The 20,446-nt window shown below is 42.0% G+C and overlaps 1 protein-coding gene across 5 annotated transcripts in view; it reads right to left on the bottom strand.

The window, feature by feature from the left end:
• The window catches only part of MITF (melanocyte inducing transcription factor), a 112,507-nt gene that overhangs the window by 70,876 nt on the left and 21,185 nt on the right, over window positions 1–20,446 (bottom strand). Inside the window, exon 1 of one of the 5 annotated variants that reach the window (XM_082321594.1) lies at window positions 17,028–17,082. The exons of the other annotated variants lie outside the window; for them this stretch is intronic. The gene's annotated coding sequence lies outside the window, so the exon portion shown is untranslated. Of the gene's footprint in view, window positions 1–17,027; window positions 17,083–20,446 lie in introns of those variants that run through there. 5 annotated transcript variants of the gene reach the window in all.

Raw genomic sequence — 20,446 nt, 5'->3', positions numbered from 1 at the left:
AGAAAGGCAAAGGTGCTTTGGCAGGCTGAGCTCCCGGCTCCCCGCCGGCACGCCGCCGCCAGCTCCGACTCCGCTCCAGGAGCAAACAGGCAGGACAGGAGGGAAAGGGCAGTGTGCGTGGAAGAGAGAGTGGAGAAGGGCAGCACGAGAGGAAGAAAATGGAGAGGGTATGAAGCCATTGCTGTGAAATGACTGTGGGAGAATGATGACAAGAAACCTTTCCCTTGCACAAACCCCAAACTAGTTCACCACTGGTAAGGAAGAAAAAAAAAAAAAAAAAAAAACAACAACAACAAACACACACCACAAAAATACCTTTGTTAAAAAATTCTGATTTTTCTCCCTAGAATCAAATCAATTACAGGAATTCCTAAAAGCAACAAAAGTAACTGACTTGCAAATCACCCCTTTTTATCAGAAAGTCTGCCATGCTTCTACCTGAGGGAGCCGTACACTACACACCCCCTTTGGCACAGGATCTGCTGTAGCCTCCTGCTCCTCCCACCGCCGTGGCCGAGCAGGGGCTGTGCCCCTCAGCTTCCCTGGCCTGGCGTGCAGGTTTTCACACCCATCTTGGAGCCGTAGCACCACCAAGCCCAGGGCCTCCATTAACCTGCACGATGTTCCTGGGAAATGACTCGGAGCCACTGGGCTTTGGCCACCCATGCTGGAAGATGAGTAGACATCAAGAAAAAAAAGTTATTGAATGTGTAAAAGTCAGGCCGTGGCATTTTCATACCGGTAACATTCTGAAGCTTCCAGTGCTTTTTAACTTATTAATTTATATTATTGGGTTGACTGTTGCTGAATAATCCCAAGCACCGCATGGCCAGTGTTTTTTTTACAGGAAGCAACCAAGCCAGAAGCAGCGCAAGCATCCTCTTGTTCTTGTGCGAGCCTTTTTTTTTTTTAGTTTATTTGAACAATGGCACCATGAAACAGCTTACAATAATGACTGTTACAAAATAGGAAGCTGAATTATTAGGCAAGCTTTGTCTGCGTAACTCAATCAGCCTAGGAAGGATATGACAGGCACAATGAAGACAAAGGACTGGACTCAGTGACCCCAGGCATCTCTTTCAGGACTCAGTTTCTGCAACTGAGTTACTGAAGAGTTGAAGTTTGCTTTTGCTCGTTTATGAGATGCACCATTCCTATAACTGCAGCAGCAAAGCACATGCACTTCCCGAGAAAGCGGATCACCAAGCACGCATGCAGAAAGCAAACACTCTGGGGAGGTTGTGATGAGAACTTTACCCGAAAATAAGTTTCAAAATGGAAAAGCAAAGTTTTGAATTTAATCTTTTTAGTGTACAAGAGGTACAAGCAGCAAGACAGGTAAATAGTAAGTTAGTCTTTAAGCAAATAGCCAAGCATAGCTTTCGCAAACCAACAAAAAATAACTGTTAAAAGTGGTCTTTAAGTAGCACCAACATTATTTTGGCTGCAGGGTTCAAAGGCACAGATTTTCTACAAGCCTGCTGAGAGCATCACTGGGACCAGCTCTGGGGCGATATACTTTGGACTAGATGATCAGTAACTGAAGGCAGACACCCGCCATCCTGTCATTACAATAACCCTACTGAAACTATGAAAATCAGGTCTAAGTGCTCGTCTGAGCAATGCTTCTGTAGATAACAGCAACACAAGTGACTGAGCAATAGCAATACAGGAACCTGTAAGTGAATCATTAACGAGCAATGATTTCTCCATTACTCACCATGGATATAGAGTTACGGCAGGTAAGATTTGTTTCTAAAAAAAGGGAACAGCCAACATGAGTACTAACACATTCATCAAAGCTCAACATAACGTAGAAAGGAAAGAGGAAGGCACGGCTGCCAGTCAGTCTTTGTCCAAGAGAGCCGTTCATTGAGGAAGGCTCAATGGAGCTGAGCAGCAGCGCTGGGAACAGCATCACACACCATCTCCCTCCACGGGGGTCGTGTTCAGGGGCTCAGGTCAACTGGTTGTTCATTTTGCATTACGCCAAGAAATGATTAACTCCTACAAAAGCTATAGATCTGTCAGACTAGCGATACAGATCAATAGCCAACAACCTACTTGTCAACAGTTTGACCTCTAGGCAAGGGTTTCCATACCACTTTACCCACATTCTACAGTAAATACTCCTAGTACATTTTCTCCAAGCATTTGTGGTCTATGCTACTGAAAATAAGCAACAGGAGAACCGAGCTGACATTCTCATCCAATCTTTAGGCAAGATTAGCAAGCAATTAAAGCTGCTGTATGAGGAATTTTAAGTGCTCTACAACTTCATGCCAAACAAGAGCTAGCCAAGCACTGGAATTTATTTTTTACAATTCTGTTCCATACAGAAACAGAAGACGAATTTAAAGAAAAGATTTTTGAAGCAAGGATTCAACTGATTACCAAAACATCTATTATAGCTTAAATACTAATATATGCTGAAAGAAATCCTGCATCCAAAAGGACATGCAAAGCATTCTGATTGCTTCCTACTAAAAAGGTCAAAGTTGATGTATTCCTACAAAACATTAAATTTCAACCAAACTGGGGGGTGGGGGTGGTGTAATAATTTTTTATTGTTTTGTTGGCAAAACATAATTAACGGCCATGTTAATTGCACCCCAGCCAGTTCGGGTGCAGCACAGCTAGGGAACACTTTTAAAGCCCAGAAACAAATCTCAGCCCCAAAAGCAAACAAGTGCTTTGCCACTGATTGCCTATAACCAGATCCACCAGGACAGGTAGCAGAGAATACGGCTTTTGTCCCAAGAGTTGATCATTTAGTCCCAGCTACGCCTCCTCATTAAGCTGCCAGGAAAACTAGACAGAATAACAGAGAAAGCCATGCATTTCACAAGGCTAGGAGTTACAACGAGAGGAGAAGCTTGGTTTTGAGTACAACAGGAAATAAAGTGGATTTTGTAAACTGTCAGCCACAGCAACAATTGCACAGCTTGCATGGGTTTGATAATATGGGTTGAAATTAATTATTTGCATAAACACACCAACTGGAGCAGAAAAAATGTCACAATGAACAAAGCAAATAAAAAGTTAAATAAGGCAACTGAAGCCTGAGCTACAGTTTCAGACTGATCTGCTATTTGTATAAAGAACGCTCTAGTTGGAGATTAGGGCTGAGAAATAAGAACTCATTAGCTCTTCTTCAGGGTTCATGATTCAAATCTGACAAAACACACACTTCAGTGTTTCCAAGCTTAAAGAAAATTCCAGCAGGGTCACGAAAGATGCTATTTATAGCTGGCGTAATCTCTGTGCACTCAAACTCAGCTTTTGTACATACACATGTTTTGTTAGCACTTAAAGAAAAAAAAAAATCTCTTTTACTGAAAAAAACTTAATCACGCACAAGTTCTGAAAATGCAAATGAGTTTTTCCTCTTAATTCTAGCTGCTCCTGACTGAACTGCACCAAAAAACAGCCTAAAGTTTTTCAAACCAAAACTGTTACTGGAAAAAATGGGTCCTGGAAAATATTCAGTGACAAAACTGAGAAAGAAGAATGTGGAAAGTTACCAGCAATTAATTTCTTCAATAAGAAACAAACTCTTCCCACCCTCAATGTACCTATCAGTACAGCTGAGACTGTTCTGAAACCTGGAACATCCAGGAACATCCAGGCAGTGAAATGCATTGGGAAGTGCCCAGCACTGGCAGCTGGAAGGAAAGCCAACAGCCCCCCAGCCCTGGTCTTTAAGGTCATTCTGCAAACATAAGCACTGCGAAACCCTCTGACAAAAAGAAAATACACTAGAAATCAATGGTACTTCACTCTGCCTTCGTTCTTGACTGGCTGCTCACTGCAAAGATCATTTAGGTCTGGGGCTGTTAGTACAAGGGCAAAGCAAACGGGTCAGACACCTGTGTAATCTACGCTGGGATCAGGGAGAGGCAATGGGACGGCTCCCGTGCCAGGCAAACGGTGCCTCACCAAACTGGCTGCCTTCTACGGTGAGATGGCTGGCTCTGTGGACAGAACCGGAGAGCAGCGATCACTGTTTACATGACTACAAGATCTGAGGAAATCTGGACAGACTGCCCAGCTCTGCAGGCAGTGGTCAGCAGGCCAACCCACACTGGATGGGTCGATTAATAGTAGCCGTCCTTGAGAGGGGTCAACACTCGGATCAACACTTCAACATTTTCATTAGTGATCCTTGGGAGATAAGCGAAGCTTGACTAGTCAAGGCTGCTTAGAGCCTTTCCCAACTTTGCACTTGGACATTGAGCCAAGGGGTTGGACCAGATGACTTTCAGAGGTCCCTTCCAACCTAAATTATTTTTGGTCCAGAAACACTTAAGTTCAGTCTTTGTCTCTTAAATTACTTATCATATACTTAAAAATATTTTATTCATCCAAGTCAAAAAGGTTTCAGCCATGGCAGAAGGGATCAAGAGTGATGTGGCCCAAGCACTGCATCAGCCTTTGGAAAGATATACAAGAACATTTATAGTTGCAACAAGACTCTTGCTACTCTTCAATAACTACTCTGCGCATGTATTGCTACACAGGCTCCACACAAGTCATTTACTCACAGGGCCCCTTGTTATACTCTTTATTAATCCTTCTAAGTAAGTTTGTCTGTTGACCTACTGTAATTTTAAGAGATTCAGAGGTTGAAGGTTCCTACCAGCCAAACTCTTTTAACGGAACTAAATAGAGATATCATGTAAGCTTTTAATATGTTGACAACTACTAAAATTCAGTTAGCTGAGCCAACAAGAAACCGCTGAACCCTTACATACATTCTCCTCTCCCCATCGAGCATGCCCAGCACAGAGTGCCATGTGGAGACGGCAAATTTCCCTAACTGCTTTCTTAAAGTACTAACAGATCAAGTCTGACTGTAAGGGAATGGTGAGCAGCTGAACCCCCCGAAACAACATTCTGGTGAGTCAGCCCTCAGCGTTTTTCCTGCTCAAATCCAACACACGAACACACACAGGTTGTTTAGCATACTGCTATTCTGCAACAGTGCCAGTGCCCAGTATTACCTTTAAGCAAGTTTAGGAAAAGATTATAGGTTGGAGGAGCATCGCAGATCACCTTCTTTACCAAACACTACAGTCAGTGACAACTCCACATTATTGACACACTGCATTTAAGGCTTTGAGTTAATAGCTATTCAGCATTGAAAACAGAAGTACTTTACCAATGTACATGCATTGGAAAAAATTAAGCAGAATCAGTCAGAATCTCTCCTCGTTAGTTTTCTGTAAGTGATAGAAATCTTCTAGCAGTCATAATTCATAACCAGCCGTCATTTCTCTTAAGGTACGCCTCAAAGAAACTTGATGTACATCCAAACTTCTGCAAGCTTGCTGCTTTCTGTTGGATGCATCTTTCATTTTCCCTAAGAGTGCAAATCATGTTCTGGAAAGGCTACAGCATGCCACGGATACTTAAAATAGAAAAGCTGGTAGCTGGTGATACTGCAAATATAAATACAGCTATTGGTATAGCGGTGGGAGTAATAGCAGTGACACAGACCCAGAGCAGCCCCATGCTCAAACTCCACTGGCAAGCGGCCGACGGCTCCCTAAAACCCAAGGAGAAGAACAGGAACGACCGTTTAACAGTCTGAATGGGCATAATGCAAATGAAATGAGTTGTGGCAAATTCACAGCACAATTCTAACCCTTGGGCTTCAATGTAACTGAATTTAGGAGTTTCAGTGCAGGAAAGGAGGTAAGAGAGCTACAACAGTGCTTTAGTAAGGTAACAGTTCGAGAGCGAGCTGATTGCAAATCTGTGTAATTTTGACCTTGCTGTACAAAAAAATAGCATTTGCAGTTGGCAGCTGGGGCATCGTGTCTAACTGCCACTTTTGTATGAGCAGGGAAAAGCACAATCATGACTTTCTGTAACAGCAGACCTTAGAGAAGGATACAAACACCAAGCCAAGAACCTCAGAGAAAAAAGCTGGACTGAGAAAGGCTTAGCCACTAAACTAGCAAAGCCTACGAACCTTAAAGTCTGCTTATAAATATTAGATGTCAAAGTTATCAAAGCACACCACCAGTTAGAACTGTGTCCAAGTCTAATATAATAATGCCATGTTTATTTTTGTCCCTGACTCCAGACTAGGTGCTCCAGCTATATTTGTGCTTCTTGTAGCATTTTAAAGGAAACACACACACTGACTGAGCAGAGTAGTAGAGGGTGTATTGGATTATCTATTTCAGAGAGCAGCCTTGATGCATCACCAAGTTAATAAGCAATTTCAGGTCAGCAGAAAGACCAAAGCATATATTGCGAAATAATTTTCCAAACATTTTTAAATAACTGTTTCTATTGGACTAAGAACAAAAAAAAATTTCATCAATTTTAAAATAATTCAGTGAGCCTTGTTTGGTAAACTAAAAGAAAAAATTATCTCAAAAACTTCATCTAAAAAGTGATTAAGCCTTTAGACACACAATGACCCAGCCAGTGGTCAGAGCCACTTGAGCACGCAGTCCATCTGGCAGTGTCATTCAAGCCATTGGGCACTGCAGCACATACATCTTGACCGCAAGTCTTCAAAACTTCTGAAGAGAATATTCATGATATCTCTGGTTATCGCTGAGCACATTGCAGAGAGCAACAGTGGGTAGAGGGGAAACACCAGCATCCCAGCACTGGTTTCAGTTGCATTGCTGTTGACTAGAATGCAAGTATTAATTACTCTGTAAAAACCAGAGACGATAGAAAGGCTTAGGACAGAGATAATAAATAGTGCCTAAATGTTGGAAAATAAAGAATGGACGACTTCAGTTTAGCTGCTTGATCTCTGCTTAGGGCGTACTGTCACACAAAATACTTAACTTCCAGCATCCTTCTTGTGACCAACACACACGTCAAAACAAAAGGACATTCATCATATTATTACCAAGGACTCAAATTTCAGGTAGGAACAAAAGTTGAGCTTCTTGCTGAAGACAGAAAAGATTGCTCCCCAAGGATGGCTATTCCCGTGACAAATAACACCTTCAGTAGCAGCAGTCTAGCTTTAGGGACAAATAAAGCATGGTTCTTGCACTCAGAGAGGGGCTCATCCATTTTATGGTAACACTATCTCAGGCAGACAAAGTCAGATCTGGAGTAAATCTGCCCATTATTTTACAACAAATAAAAGGACCATGTTACTGAAGCTCATTTGAAGTCATTTCAAATAGACCAAAAACTAGTAAAGAAATAAATCCTGTGCAAGTAATTTGTTTTATTTCTTAGCCTTTCCAGAAAAAAATAAGCCCAAATTCAAAGTATTCTGTAAAGAAGCCTAGCTAATGGTTTGGGACATTTCACACTCCAATAAAATCAGCTTCACATTTGGTGAAATAACATTATATCTGGGAGATCTGACAGAAGAGGTCTGCTCCTGGCAGGAGCCACCAGAAATTACTGCAGGAGAGGTCCCACTGCACTTGTTTTCAAAGATGCCAGAGATGCAGAAATGGTCCCTGTCTCATTTCCATGTCCACCCTGTTCTCAAATGTGAGGCTAAGCATTTGGTCTGTAGGAGACTGTTTCTTTCAGCTTCTCATGAGACAACCCATGCAGAAGGTGGGGCCACGATTCAGCCCTTCCAGGTCCAGTACTCCCTCCCGTGCTCAACCTAGATTCCACAACACCTTGTGCTTCTAGAGGCCTTCAAGAAAAGCCACCACCAACACACAAAAGACAGCAGGCTGGCTACATCTACAGGTTTAGCAGACAGATATTAGTCACCATCATTGTCCATTTTGGAAAGGTCAGCATGACTGGTCTTGGCCAGAAGCCCCCACTTCTCTCACCACTTCCCTAAGTCAGGCTACAAGTTTCAAGACAAAGTTGCCTGCCCTTTTCTCCCCTTTTCTTCTTCCAGCTTGGTCTTTCTTACCCCTCACCCCAAGCTTAGGATGACAGGCTACAGATAATATGAGCTGGACTCAAGCATCCCCATAGAAAACCCATTGCTTAAAAGGTCTTGGGCCAGAACTCAACAGAGACTCAAAGCAGAGGGCCCAGATCACCTTTGATCAACCTTGACAGTATTCAATACAGCTCCTTCTCCCTCCCTAAATATAAAAGAAATCAGGACAGATGACTACGGGATGCATTGACAAAGTACTTGTGAAGACGAGCTGATGAACAAATCCATTTGCCTGAAACATCAAAAGTTACGTTCTTATAATAACAAAAAGTGATGATCACAGGATACGAGCAATTCAAGAGTTTAGAAGGAGACTACTTCATGAGATCAACAGAAACACTTGGGGGGGGAGCATAAGCTTTTAGTAGACAAATTCTTCATGAGGCTTCCAGGTGCTCACACCCAGCACCGCTCAGACCACCACCAAAGCTCCAAAATACACCTTTTTTATATTGGTATTTCTCACACAAGACAGAAGCAGGGCAAGAAGAAAGAAGGGACACTGGACAAAGCCATTTCTCTCCTGTGAGGTCAGCACAGTTATATTCCAGGTCTACCAGTTCCGGCATCTACATTCTCACATGATTAAAGAAAACAACCAAACTATAAGAAAACGCTTTCTTAATGGTTGACCAAATCTAAAATACCATTAAGTGCACTGCTGTTCCAATAGCATGTCAACAGATGGATCAGCATTAGCAACGCAGAGATTTTTCACATGCCGTTGGTTGCATAAACCAAGAAAAACACTGCTATTGTGGAACAACTGAGATTTCTTATGAACTAATAATTTAACCGTAGAAACATTAATTGATTCCTTTTCGCTACATTTTGCAGAAGCCCAGTTCTTAGATACAAAGCCAACTCTGCTTAAATTTTATTAGTTTCAGGGAGGAGGGGGGTAGGGAGACAGGAAATATTTAATCATTTATGAACAGAAAAGAAAAATCCTAACGTAATCAAGCCATCACTTCCAATTCAGTTGGCAAGTTTTCCTTTACTGTATGATGGGAACAGGCTAAATCAAGTCACCACATCTGAATTCCTCACCTTCCATGACAGGGGCATAGCGAGGCTTTATCACCACCACCATCATGCAATACAAGCTTCATGCTAAATTCTAGTTATCCCACTACTATCCACAGAAGCAAACAATCCTGAGTAAACAGGCAGAAATAAATCACAGTGAGATGTAAGCTACAAAGCACACATTATGGCTGGTTTGGGTCGTGGTCATAAGGATTAACGGATAGTCAGAGGATAAAAAGCAAAAAAGAGGCAGAGAGGTCAGAACCACTCCTCACCCCCTCCTGAACGCAAAGCAAACTCATGTCCTGCCACAAGTGCGTGCTCTCCCATCCTAGACTGGTCTCAGAAATGGCCAGCTGGCAAAATCCTTACAGTTTCCACTTGTGATGTTAACAAAAAGTCCTTGATACAGAAGGTTGCCTCTTCTTGTCCCAAAATCTGAATTTGTAACTATTACTACCATTCTTTGTTTCTGTATTACTTACTTTCCTACCCTTTGCACCCCAAATTAAGTAAGTTCACAAGACAAGAGTTCTGGGGATCATCCTTGGGTTTGTGCTGTACAAAACACTATGAAGTAGAGAGGTATAGCTGGGATTCCTTTATACCGTGAAAATACAAAAAAAAAAAAAAAAAAAAAAAAATCAAGATCTGGCTATTAGGCATGAAGCTACAGAGATTTCATTTAGTCTTCAATGGTACAGAGAGAGGATAGAGGGGAGAATAAAGTGGAAGACTTCACATCAAAAGAAAGGATGTAGTACAAGAGGCCTTCTCCTTTAGGAGAAAGGGGCACAGGAAAATGCAAGAAAAAAACCAGAGATGCAGAGAAGAAGCTGCCTGGACAACAGTCAGCATGCAAGGAACAGCTCCAAGGGATGCGGTACAGGTGGAGACCGCCGCATGAGAAAGGTCAGAGCCAGATATCAGGGCAGGTGAGGTAAGTGACAAGGAAAGACAGGGTCAGAAAACACTGTGGAGAGTGCGACTGAGTATCATCATAGTAAGGATGGAGGAATACTTGAATACTTGTCTAGGTGTATGTGGAGACGGACAGATGGGACAAGAGATGCATATTTATGGGTCCAAGAAGAACAGCACCAGCTCTTAAAAAAGAGAAGTAAAAAAGGAAGGAAAAAAAATACTATTGAAGAACTGAGAAAACAAGAACAAGAAACCCCAAAGGTTTTTGGTTTCATTCTGTTTAAGAAAAGGCCAAAGCTACAAGTGTTGTGCAACAAAAACTAAGTGACAGCTTCAAGAAGTGGGCTGGTCAGAGTTCACTCCCAGTGCATGGGACCATGCAGGAGCACACTTCCTGGACCCAGCCACGAGCAGACAGCACAGAAACTTTCTGTTCCAGTAACCTGATGGATGAGAAGTAGCCTATTCTACATGTTATTATTGTCTGCCATATCTCCCCAACCCTGTAGTTTCAGCACTGACTATTGAGCTATTCCTACCTGTCAAAGAATATCATCGCCAGTAGCTTAAGGCCATGATTATCAGTAATTGCAACTAAGCTAGCTCTGCCTGCACAGAGGGAAGGGTTGCTTGTGTTCTGCCATATTTTGTAATAAACTCCTGTTTTCAGAAGCTCACAGGAGAGTTTTGCTTGGTGACACTAACATCAGATGAAGTAACTATAGGGCTTGGCAAAGATGAAGGCTCTGTTCCTGACTGCTGCTCATCTACATCACCTGAAGGTAAGTTGCTCCCTTTTCTGTTTCTATTTCCCCATTTGCAAAGTAGGAATGATGAAAAGGCCTCTTCTATAAGGCATTTTTTGAGTAAGAAAACACAGCCACTGTTGTCTAGGCACAAACAATGGTCCCTGTTCTACAGAAAACTGAGAGAGGCCAAATACTTGGATGTATCACCCAAACAGAGCTGCACCGAGGGGATGCAGTCTGGTCGAAGGTACACGGCAGGCTTCGAGATGCCCAGCAGCACTGGCATTAAGGTGGTGGGGGGAAGCACACACCCCCCCAACTTCTCCCTCCCTCCCAGCACCACCCAGGACAACATTCCCCGTACGCAACACTTCACTGCACAAGCAGCTAAGCGTTGGCTGTGCTTAAGTTCCAGACAACAAGGAAAAATAATTATGAAAAGTATCTGGGATGCTGGAAGATTTGCTTTCTTATTCACAGCGTGTTGTATTTGCCTCTGCAGTTTTTCCTTACGTCTGTGCCCAGATGCGAACCGAAACTAGTTAAGTAACAGCACAGTTCACCCTTGATGATGCAGAGTTTCTAATGAGGGACTTCCCAAGAAAATAATACTCAGACTTTGAGTAATAATTATTCATACATGTTATAAATAAACACAGCTCCGAATACTTTTAATTAGACAGTTTCCACCAAGAAGTTATGTTCCCCTTAAATATTTACGTTGTAAAAATAAGACATAGAACATTTCTCCCAGTGGTGGTGAAGTTGAAGAGCAGCCTAAGTCAAAATGGACTTACTGGAGACCTCTCTTATTACAGCTTTCTTCTTTCAGATTAGGTAAAAAATTCATGAAGATCAAAAGCATTCATTTACTTTACTATACACATTTGAACAAAATTAATTTTTTAAGTGGGTAAAGGTTTTGCCCATCTGCATTAGAAGTTACAATTACATTTGAAAGTATTAAACAAATCAGCTGTTGAATGACTTGCTTCTGCAATTCCAACAGACAGCAACCCATGCCCAGAGGTTTCTATTTTGCTGCATTCCCTTCAGCAGTATATTGGGTATTTTACCCGCTGTGGGTGGGATTGCTCTGTCCCCCTACCTGAAAACAGCTTATTTATCAAAGTCACAAAACTTAAGCTTTTTATACATCTCCCCTTAGCGTATCATGGGGTTGTGCATATTAACTCATATATGCACTGAGTCTCTACCTTGGTACCTATAAGCTACTTAGGTACCTATAAGCTACTTAATTATTTGTTTGCACTGCCACAGCTCACACGAGCATTCAAAATTAACCAATATCTTGTACAAACAGCACTTCACAAATAGTAAACATGGCCACTCATGTCCCCAAGAACTTATTATAGAAGACAAAGAACATAAGTAACATGGGGGGAGACAGAAGTGTGCCAGGAGACAGCAGCAGTCCCTACAATAGATGCTAGCCAAAGGGTTTTGTTTGTCTTTTTTTAATAATGATAATTAAAAAAATAACCAATCCCTACCATGGATCTCTTCTTCCCTTTGAAGGAAGAAGAAATACTCAGGAAGGAGGAATACTTTTTCCGTACTAAAGTTAATGGTCAACTCATTCTGATGCAACAAGGCCAACAGACAAAAGCTTTTACTTGAAAGAGCATTGTAGCTGGTAGTCTTCCCTCTCCTTCCTCCCCAGGCGCTGCTCTGCTGAACCTTCCCCTTCATTTTCTATGAGTGAAGTTGGCTTTATGTAATGCTGCCATAGGAGGTGTGGCAGCAGAAAGCATCTCAAGATCATCTTTACCTGCCAATTCACCCCCTGTGCTGGCAAGCTGAAGTTCTCGAAGGAAAGAATGGAAGACAGAGATAGATGGAAAAAAACTGAGCTAACAAGACTGTTTCTATTAAGAGCATCTTGTCAAAGAACAACGCAAAGAAACTGAAGAGATGGGACAGAAAAAGACCACAAGAGAAAATAAAGCAAGGTAAGCAGATTCAGTGAGACACCTGCTGCAAAAGCTGTGTGAGATGACTCACCCACTTCTCTGTTCCTCTCTCCAGCTTAGCTCTACACTGGATCAGAGGGAAGTACTACACATCAGGAAAAACGGGTGGAGTTAACAGAACATTTCCTGGGCAATCACAGGAGCAATAAGCAGCCTGTTTGTCCACCCAGTGCAAATTACAGGAACATCAACACTGCTCAAACACACACAGCACGCAAGAGCACCCGGAAAGCTGCTCCGTCAGCCCTACGCTGCCAGGGTGCAAGAGGCTGGCTATAATCTGTCCCTGTGATAGCAAGCACCAGAGTCGGTGGCGCCCACTGGGAACACTGCAGAGGTTCCTGTGTGCCACTGAGACAGCCCTAAAAACATGACACCAACTCCCTGCCAGTCTCTCAACTTACAGCACAGTTCATTAATAAGACTGTTTTAAAAGGCTCATGAGGATGATGATCATCAAACAGTGCTCTGTTGGACAAGGTGGACGAGCACACAGCAAAAGCCTTGGGAAGGAGAAGCAGATGTGCTGTAACACAAGACAAATCTGGGACAGTGACTTCCAAGGTAGGAAGAGGAGAAGGTGAAGGACATGTATGAAATTATGGCAGCCACTTAACTTTACCAACAGACAGAAACCCTTCCAGGATGGAAAAGTAAGTATGGGAAGCAAGGGATGGGGAGCCTGGTGCAACTGCCGAGTTCTAGGGGATGGAAGATGGATGTGAAAGGATAAGGCAAGTTCTCACAGCTAAGGATGTATTTGACATACTTAATTTCAAGCAAGAAAGACCTGGCAAGAGACAGAGCCTGAGGGCTCCAAGTTCCCCTCTGTGCTACATAAAAGATTGAAGGGTCTTCCAGAGATGTAGTCCCACTTACTCTATAAGAAGGGCCAAAGGGACATATACAACAAAGAGAGAGACTGCAGACAGAACAAGGAGATTAAGCGGAAACTCACCTTGATATCAGCTCCCAGCCAGTTGCTGATGCCTGCCCTAGTAACCCTCCAGACAAAGCTCCCGCCGGGCCGGACTGTCTCACGCTTCCCTGCCGACTCGCTCCCCTTGGAACAAGACTCCCAATACCCCATCGCCTTCCCTCACGTATCCAGCCAATACCTTCATATCCTGTGCTATTCATCTTTCTCATCTTTTCATCCTCATAGCAGAGCTATTACCTACAACACTTCTAATCACAGTTAATTGGTGTACCCTATATGGAACAGATCCATAATCTTCAAAGCATCTTCCAAACAAACTACAGCAGAAAAGATTTCCCCCTCTGCTCAAGGCATTTGGCAAGAGCATAGCAGCAGTCATTACACCAAGTGGCCTTTTTGTTTCCCCTCCCTGAGTCACAACCCTATGCATCAAAGATTGATTTCACACCTATCTGGGATGAATGAGGTTTCCTAAATGTTTATGACATGCTAAAGAAAAAAGCAGCAAGGGGAAGGTATGACTCACCAAGTATTTGCTAATCTATAGCTGATCTACAGAAGTTATTACATTTGTATCATGTTTCAGAAATAAAACATGCAGATTTTCAACACTTATCTCAGACATACAGCACACAGCACTCTATCTTTACGGGCTACCACAGCTGCTGGAAGGACAAAACCACGCACAGTAGCCTTCTCCAGAAGACAGAAAATATCCAGTTACCCAGACCAGTCAGAAATAAAAGAAAAGCCATCCTTAAACAGTAACACACTCATTGATTAAAGGCCTTTTTTCCCCCATTATAAACCCTACTTTCTTCTACTAGACGTAAATGGCAGCACAGGCTCAGCAGACTAAAAATCTACAAGAAGTTTATTTTATTTATTTTTAACCACCAAAATTCTTCTCAGGTTTCCAGAAGGACCATGTTGTCTCCTCCCACCCCCCAAGGTATTTGGCACAAGAAGAGGCAACGCCTATACCATAGCTGAATAGATAAACTGTCTCCCTTGGCTGGCTGAATCACTGTTTTAAAATTAAGCACAAGAATATGGAAAATCCCAAGCTTTCCTTTGCCTCCCCATATTCCTACTCCCCGTTTCAAGGGGAAAGTCCTATAGAATAGGGACTTCATACTTCCAGCTTCAGGGATCGGGTTTGCTCCCAGGTACGAACAAGCAAAGTACACAACGGTGGGCTCCAGGCTCCTTCGCCCAGCTACCCTTTCTTCTCCCAAAACCAGTTTGTAAAATGACTTTAGGAGACAGATCCAGGCTAGAGAGGTGGACTTGCACGTTGGCAGTCATTAGGTGAGGAAAGAGGCTGTAGTGCTTAGAGCCGGACACGGGAGCGGTAGCTCCAAGTTTAGGGAATCTTGTAAATACTTCAGCACAGATTTTTTTCCCCTTCTTTTTTAAGAAATGCTGTTTGCACCACAAATGTTGTTGCAGCCTGTAAAAGCTGAGTATGAGAAATGCCACCTTTGGAAAAAGTTTTAAACTGCTGAAAAACCCAGATCTCAGTGAAACCACTGGGGTGGGGAAGGGATGACACCTGGGGAGATTCGACCTGCCCGGACTAGGAAGACGAGGACTGCCACTACAGACCACACCATCCATGCCACCATCCTTCACAACAGCTATTATCAAGTACATTAGAAGAAATTACAAGAGCCAGTAGGGAAGCTTATTCCCTGCTATTCCCAAAGCATGGAGAGCTGCATTCACTCTAGCAGATGCTCTCTTGCCTCAGAGATACCCAAGCACATCCAACTCTGCCAGTCCTACAGCATCAATGGAACAGCAGTGATGTTTACAGGAGAATTATGCCACATGCAAAAGGGTCTTTCTCTTGAGCAAAGCAATACACTTTATTCCATATACTTTCACCGAAACTCGTCTCTTTTTTTAAAATCATCCAAAGATTTATGACTGTGTTATCCCATGCACAAGAAACAATGCAATCTGACAATGTAACCTAAAACATGCACAAAAATACAAAGACACAAAACCACAACACCAACATTTATTTAAAAATATATCCATTGATAAGTTACTAGACATCAAAGCAGACAGAAACCAAGTAATTCTGCAGCGTTCACACCTGATGCAGAACCTCCACATTCCATTGCCACCTGCCAGTTGTGATGGGACTCAGAAGGGACACCAGGGCAAATCGTTAGCTCCCCTAACCTCTGCCAAAATCGGGTTTTGGTTTGGTTTGTTTTTGTTTTTTTTTTTTCTTTCCTTCCCCCCGTTTTTTCCCTTTTCTGGCTATACTTTAGCAGACCCAAAGACTTTTTGCTAGTTTTCACTCTTTCTTTTCTCTAGGCCATATTTTTATTGTATGTGGGCACTTAACTTCTGTTTGATAACAACAGGAATTAAGCACTCTACCTTAAAAACTGTGTTTCTTTTCAGTGTGTTGTTCATATTGTATTTCTTTTATGCTCACCTTCAATGACTACTAATATGCCAAGCTCAGGTCTTTGTTTTTTTTTAAATGCAGCACATCTGACATCACTGGCAACAGAAGCATTGCTTGAACAGAGAGTAACCAACAGTTACTCTTAACAGTGTATGGTAATGAATGAGACAATCCCCATTAACTATGGTTATTAACCACAGTTTCACACACTATAAAAGTTCTGCTGCTTAGCAAATGAGGAACAGGCAGCCTTCAATTAACTCTTTCTTTCTTGTTTAAATAGAATTTTGTGTGCTAACTGGGGACCAAATTCTGTTTACCTAACTCATGAGAGCACTTTGTTTCTTTTAGTGGGAAAACTCCGATAATTCAGCTTTCATTCAAACAAATGAACTCTTGATTTGACTTCAGGTGCACTTATGGCCTTAATGTCATTAGGAAGGAGTCTGCATCTTGTGCCAAGACATTATATCTTCCTTCCCACCAGGTAAATTTTCCACTGGGTAACAGCTGGAAAAAGAGGTGGATGACTAATAGATTAATCCAACAATTGAAAATAAGCAGATTGATCTGTTATTCCCATTCTTGCCAGCAAGTGTTGCTGTTTACCAAAGGAACACAAGAACGAAAAAAAAAAGAATAAAAAAAGATATTGCTAAATTTCCTTATTCTGTTTGTATCCAAAGCCTTCCATGCAGAATTCTGATTCATCAGTTGAAACTCAGAGTGACTTCAGAAGAGCATGCTTTTGATAGCTTCCGAAAGCAGAAAGCTTGCAGACTATTTTCTGCAAAAAAACTGAACATGCATATGATCTTCTGCAGTGTTGATAAGCACATTGCAAATGCCCAAGGAGAAAATTTGTGTGGGGAGATAACTGCAGAAACTATTCTTAGTAACGGAGTTCTGCATCTGTTAAACTAACTCTGCTGGCACTGCGCTGAAAATTTATATTCACGAACACGTGCTCCAAATGTTGTGAAAAATACACTATTTTAAATTCTGTTTTATGTAACCCGAAACATCTCTGAGAGCTCATGGAGGTATTTTCATTGTGTACCGAGAAGGAGCAGAGCCTGGAGCGGTGGTCCCCAGTGCAGGGCTCAAACAATAGCCAGTGGGCACAGCAAAAGGTAGAAAAAAGTCTGATCTCCCACAGAAACAGGTTAGACAGAGTCACAGGCCTAAATGTGGCTGAAAACCATGGCTTTAAAATTGGGGTTTTGCTGGCTAAACCACTGTCACTCAGCATGGGGAACTGATCTTTAGCAAAACATTTAAGCAAATCCTTAATGTTCAGTGTACCATGGAGTTCCATTTTCTGATCCCCTCAGGCAGGCAACGTAAGACTCACAGACAAGCAGTAAAACCCTTAGGAGATCTGCAGATGAAAATAATATGGTGCAAGCCTCATGTGTGTGGCAGTGAACGAGATGGGAAACTTGGTCTGAAGACAGAATGAAGCACCAGAGCCCCAGTTTCCATTTTAATAGAAATTTTACTGATCAAACTTCAATACTTCTTTTAACTGTCTTATTTCATTCTGAAAACTAACTTTTGTTAGGGGAAAAGTTCGTTACGGACTTTTTTTTTTTTTTTTTTTTCTTCTTTCTAGCATCAGCCTTTTTTTAAGTCCTCCCATAGCATTTTATTTTTGGACGCTACGAGAAGCTGGGCAGAAGCTCGTTCTCTCCCTGGTACATCTTCAGTGCCTCTTAAGTTAGACCAAGCAGAAATCACAGCAAAGTACACTCTTTCTAATGTAACTTCTCTATGGTTATACTTCTATGTACCAAATGGAACTGGACCCTTGGATGCACCTATAAATAACTGCTACAAATAAAGTGCTGTCAAATGGAATACGACTATTCACCTCTAAATCCGTAGCTGAAATCTCATCAAATGTCTGAGAGTAGTCTCTGCATTTGACATCACCTGAAGACTACTATGATGTCTTCCTGCAACACTTAGTTTATACGTGACCACATGAAAAAAAAAAAAAAAAGCTGTTATCCCACCTGGAAATAACTGGAACCTGTATTTGTAGAGTAGCTGTAGAAAGGTCAAAGCCTGAAAGGATTTTGAGGAAGAGGAGAAAGGGGGGGGGGGGGGGGGGGAAGCGCCTGCAAGTTGAAGTGACTCCAGCAAACCAGTTTTCTAGTTGGTTTAACAGCCAAAAGCAGTATCAGTCTGTACCACTCACACCAGACTTACTCATAACCCCTTCTTCCTGGCTCCCAGCAGCCATGTTCTGATGCTCATTTTGAAAGACAGCCCCCCTCTTTAACTACCTTTTATTAAAAAGCTCTTTTTAAAAGCTGATGGAACAGACAGGGCCCTACAACAGTCACAAAGAAAGTATTTTTTCCTGCTAACCCATCCTCACGGCAACAGCCAGAAATACCCCTCAGTAACCCGTACGTGTCAACAAGCTCCATTACAGCCCAGGATGTTTGGTATAGCAGTTATTTCACAAGCCTCTGGTGGGACTGTAAATTCTGGCAGCGTCAAATACATTTCCTTTTATTACAAAACCCATTTTGAAGCCATAAGAAAGATTTCTCATTTGTAAACTAGCACTTCTATATTTAGACTATTACTTGGATAACACATTTATTTTTTCTTCCTGACACTGCAGAAATGGAGAATAAGAAAAGGCAGGAGCTAGCACAGGCAAGCAGGCAACTTTTCAAATACTGGAAAAGAATTTAAGTTCTTGGAGAAGGGGACTGTTCCTCTAGATTTGAAGGAAAGGCCTGATTCATGACTTCCAGCTAAAACACTGTCCCTGACTTTACCCCTCCGTAAAATGGAAACTCTTCCTCTGGCCAGGCTCACCTGCAATGTGACTTGTGGTCTGCTTCAGAAAGCAAAGGGTCAAGGTGTTGCAGGGATGTGGGGTGAAAAAACAAAGGTCCATCAAGTACCCGGTCAGAAGAAGACCGCTCACCCTCATAACTCCCCATTTCTTCTCTGCTTAAAGTACAAATACTACCTACTGACCCCTCAGCCAAACTGAGGGCAGCAGATCACCCTCACAAGACCTCTGCTCCCCCAAAGACCTTTTAGAAGTATTGGACTAAATTGTTTTACCACGTACACTGAAGTGCATCATGATGTGGACTTTGTGAGGCAAAAAATATGACAAATAGTTGATGGAAGTACAGATTTCAGTTAATCTGAGTTAATACATTAGGAGGATAAACAAGCCTCCTGTACATGCAAAGATGAACACAGCTCGGCATGAGACACCTCTAAATCAACACTAAATCAAACTAATAAACATGACTGACAGGATAATGACTAATACCTCATTTAAAGCAAAGCACCATATAGCGCTTGCTTATGGATTCAGAGATTTTGATTTCTTTGACCGAGTTCTCCCAAGTCATATGAGCTTTTTTTCATCAATTCTGGATTAACTGGCTCATTTATCTATTCAGAGTAAATTATATCCAAGTTTTTTACTTCCTGACTAAAACCTGCTCTGCAGCTAAAACTAACATCAAGGCCTACCCAAACAGCCTGGTACAAATAAACTGGGGGAGGGTTGCATACATTAGTTCCCAGATCTTTGGATATACTTTTTTTTGGGGGGGAGGGCGCTGTTCCAATAGTGTCTTAAAATTATGGCAGAAGAACAGAGTGTGAAGCTGGGTGGCATGTAGCTGCCAACACATCAAGCATTCGCAATGATTCATTAGTCCAGGCTTTGATGAGTTGTTCCTGGTTTTGAAATAACTAGAAAAAGAAATAACTAGACATCCAGCCTGCCAGAGCTCAGCGAATTGGTACCCAAATTCCAGGTGCAAACCTATAGTATTTCATTGTGTGTATTTACTTTTATTTTAACACAGGTAGCTATCTTGTCAAATGATGGAAAGGTGGTCTGCATCTTGAAGTTATACACATTAACTGGTAGGGGACAGAATAAACCAAGAGAATGGACACTGGCTAGGTACCCCTTTAATGTTTCAGCATTTGCATTCAATTATAATTGAACTTTGCTGTGTGTTTTTCTCTGAAAGAAAACGTTACCATAATTTTGTATTTTTTGAACCCTAATGTCTTTGTCTGTTTTTCCTATTAAATCTTTTTCCAGGCCTCGATCCTCCCTTTCCCCAGAGAAAGGGTCTTTGAAAAGTTTTTATCAGACACAATACATAATTTAGCCTGCTATAGGTATTTCCAGATGGCCTCCAACAGGACAAATTTATTTGCTCGCCATGAATTTTCCAATAGGGAAGAAATAAATGGAAGTTAGACAGGATTCCTAAAACAAGAACCTTGCTAGTACCTCAGGAATTACGATACTTCGTTTCTTCTAATAAAATCACACAGAATTGGATCCAATTCACAAAGATACCAAACACTCCCAATGACTTCACCCTTGTCTCTAACCCAAACAGCTTTTTCATGGCAAGAGGGCCACAGCACAAGCAGGTATTCAAAGTGTTGGCACACCTTACTGGAATCTCT

This window comes from Platalea leucorodia, assembly GCF_965183815.1.
Source record: "Platalea leucorodia genome assembly, chromosome: 9".
In the NCBI taxonomy this organism is placed as follows: Eukaryota; Metazoa; Chordata; class Aves; order Pelecaniformes; family Threskiornithidae; genus Platalea; species Platalea leucorodia.
Note: the sequence above shows the minus strand (reverse complement) of the source record. Positions and strands in the feature narration are given on the sequence as shown.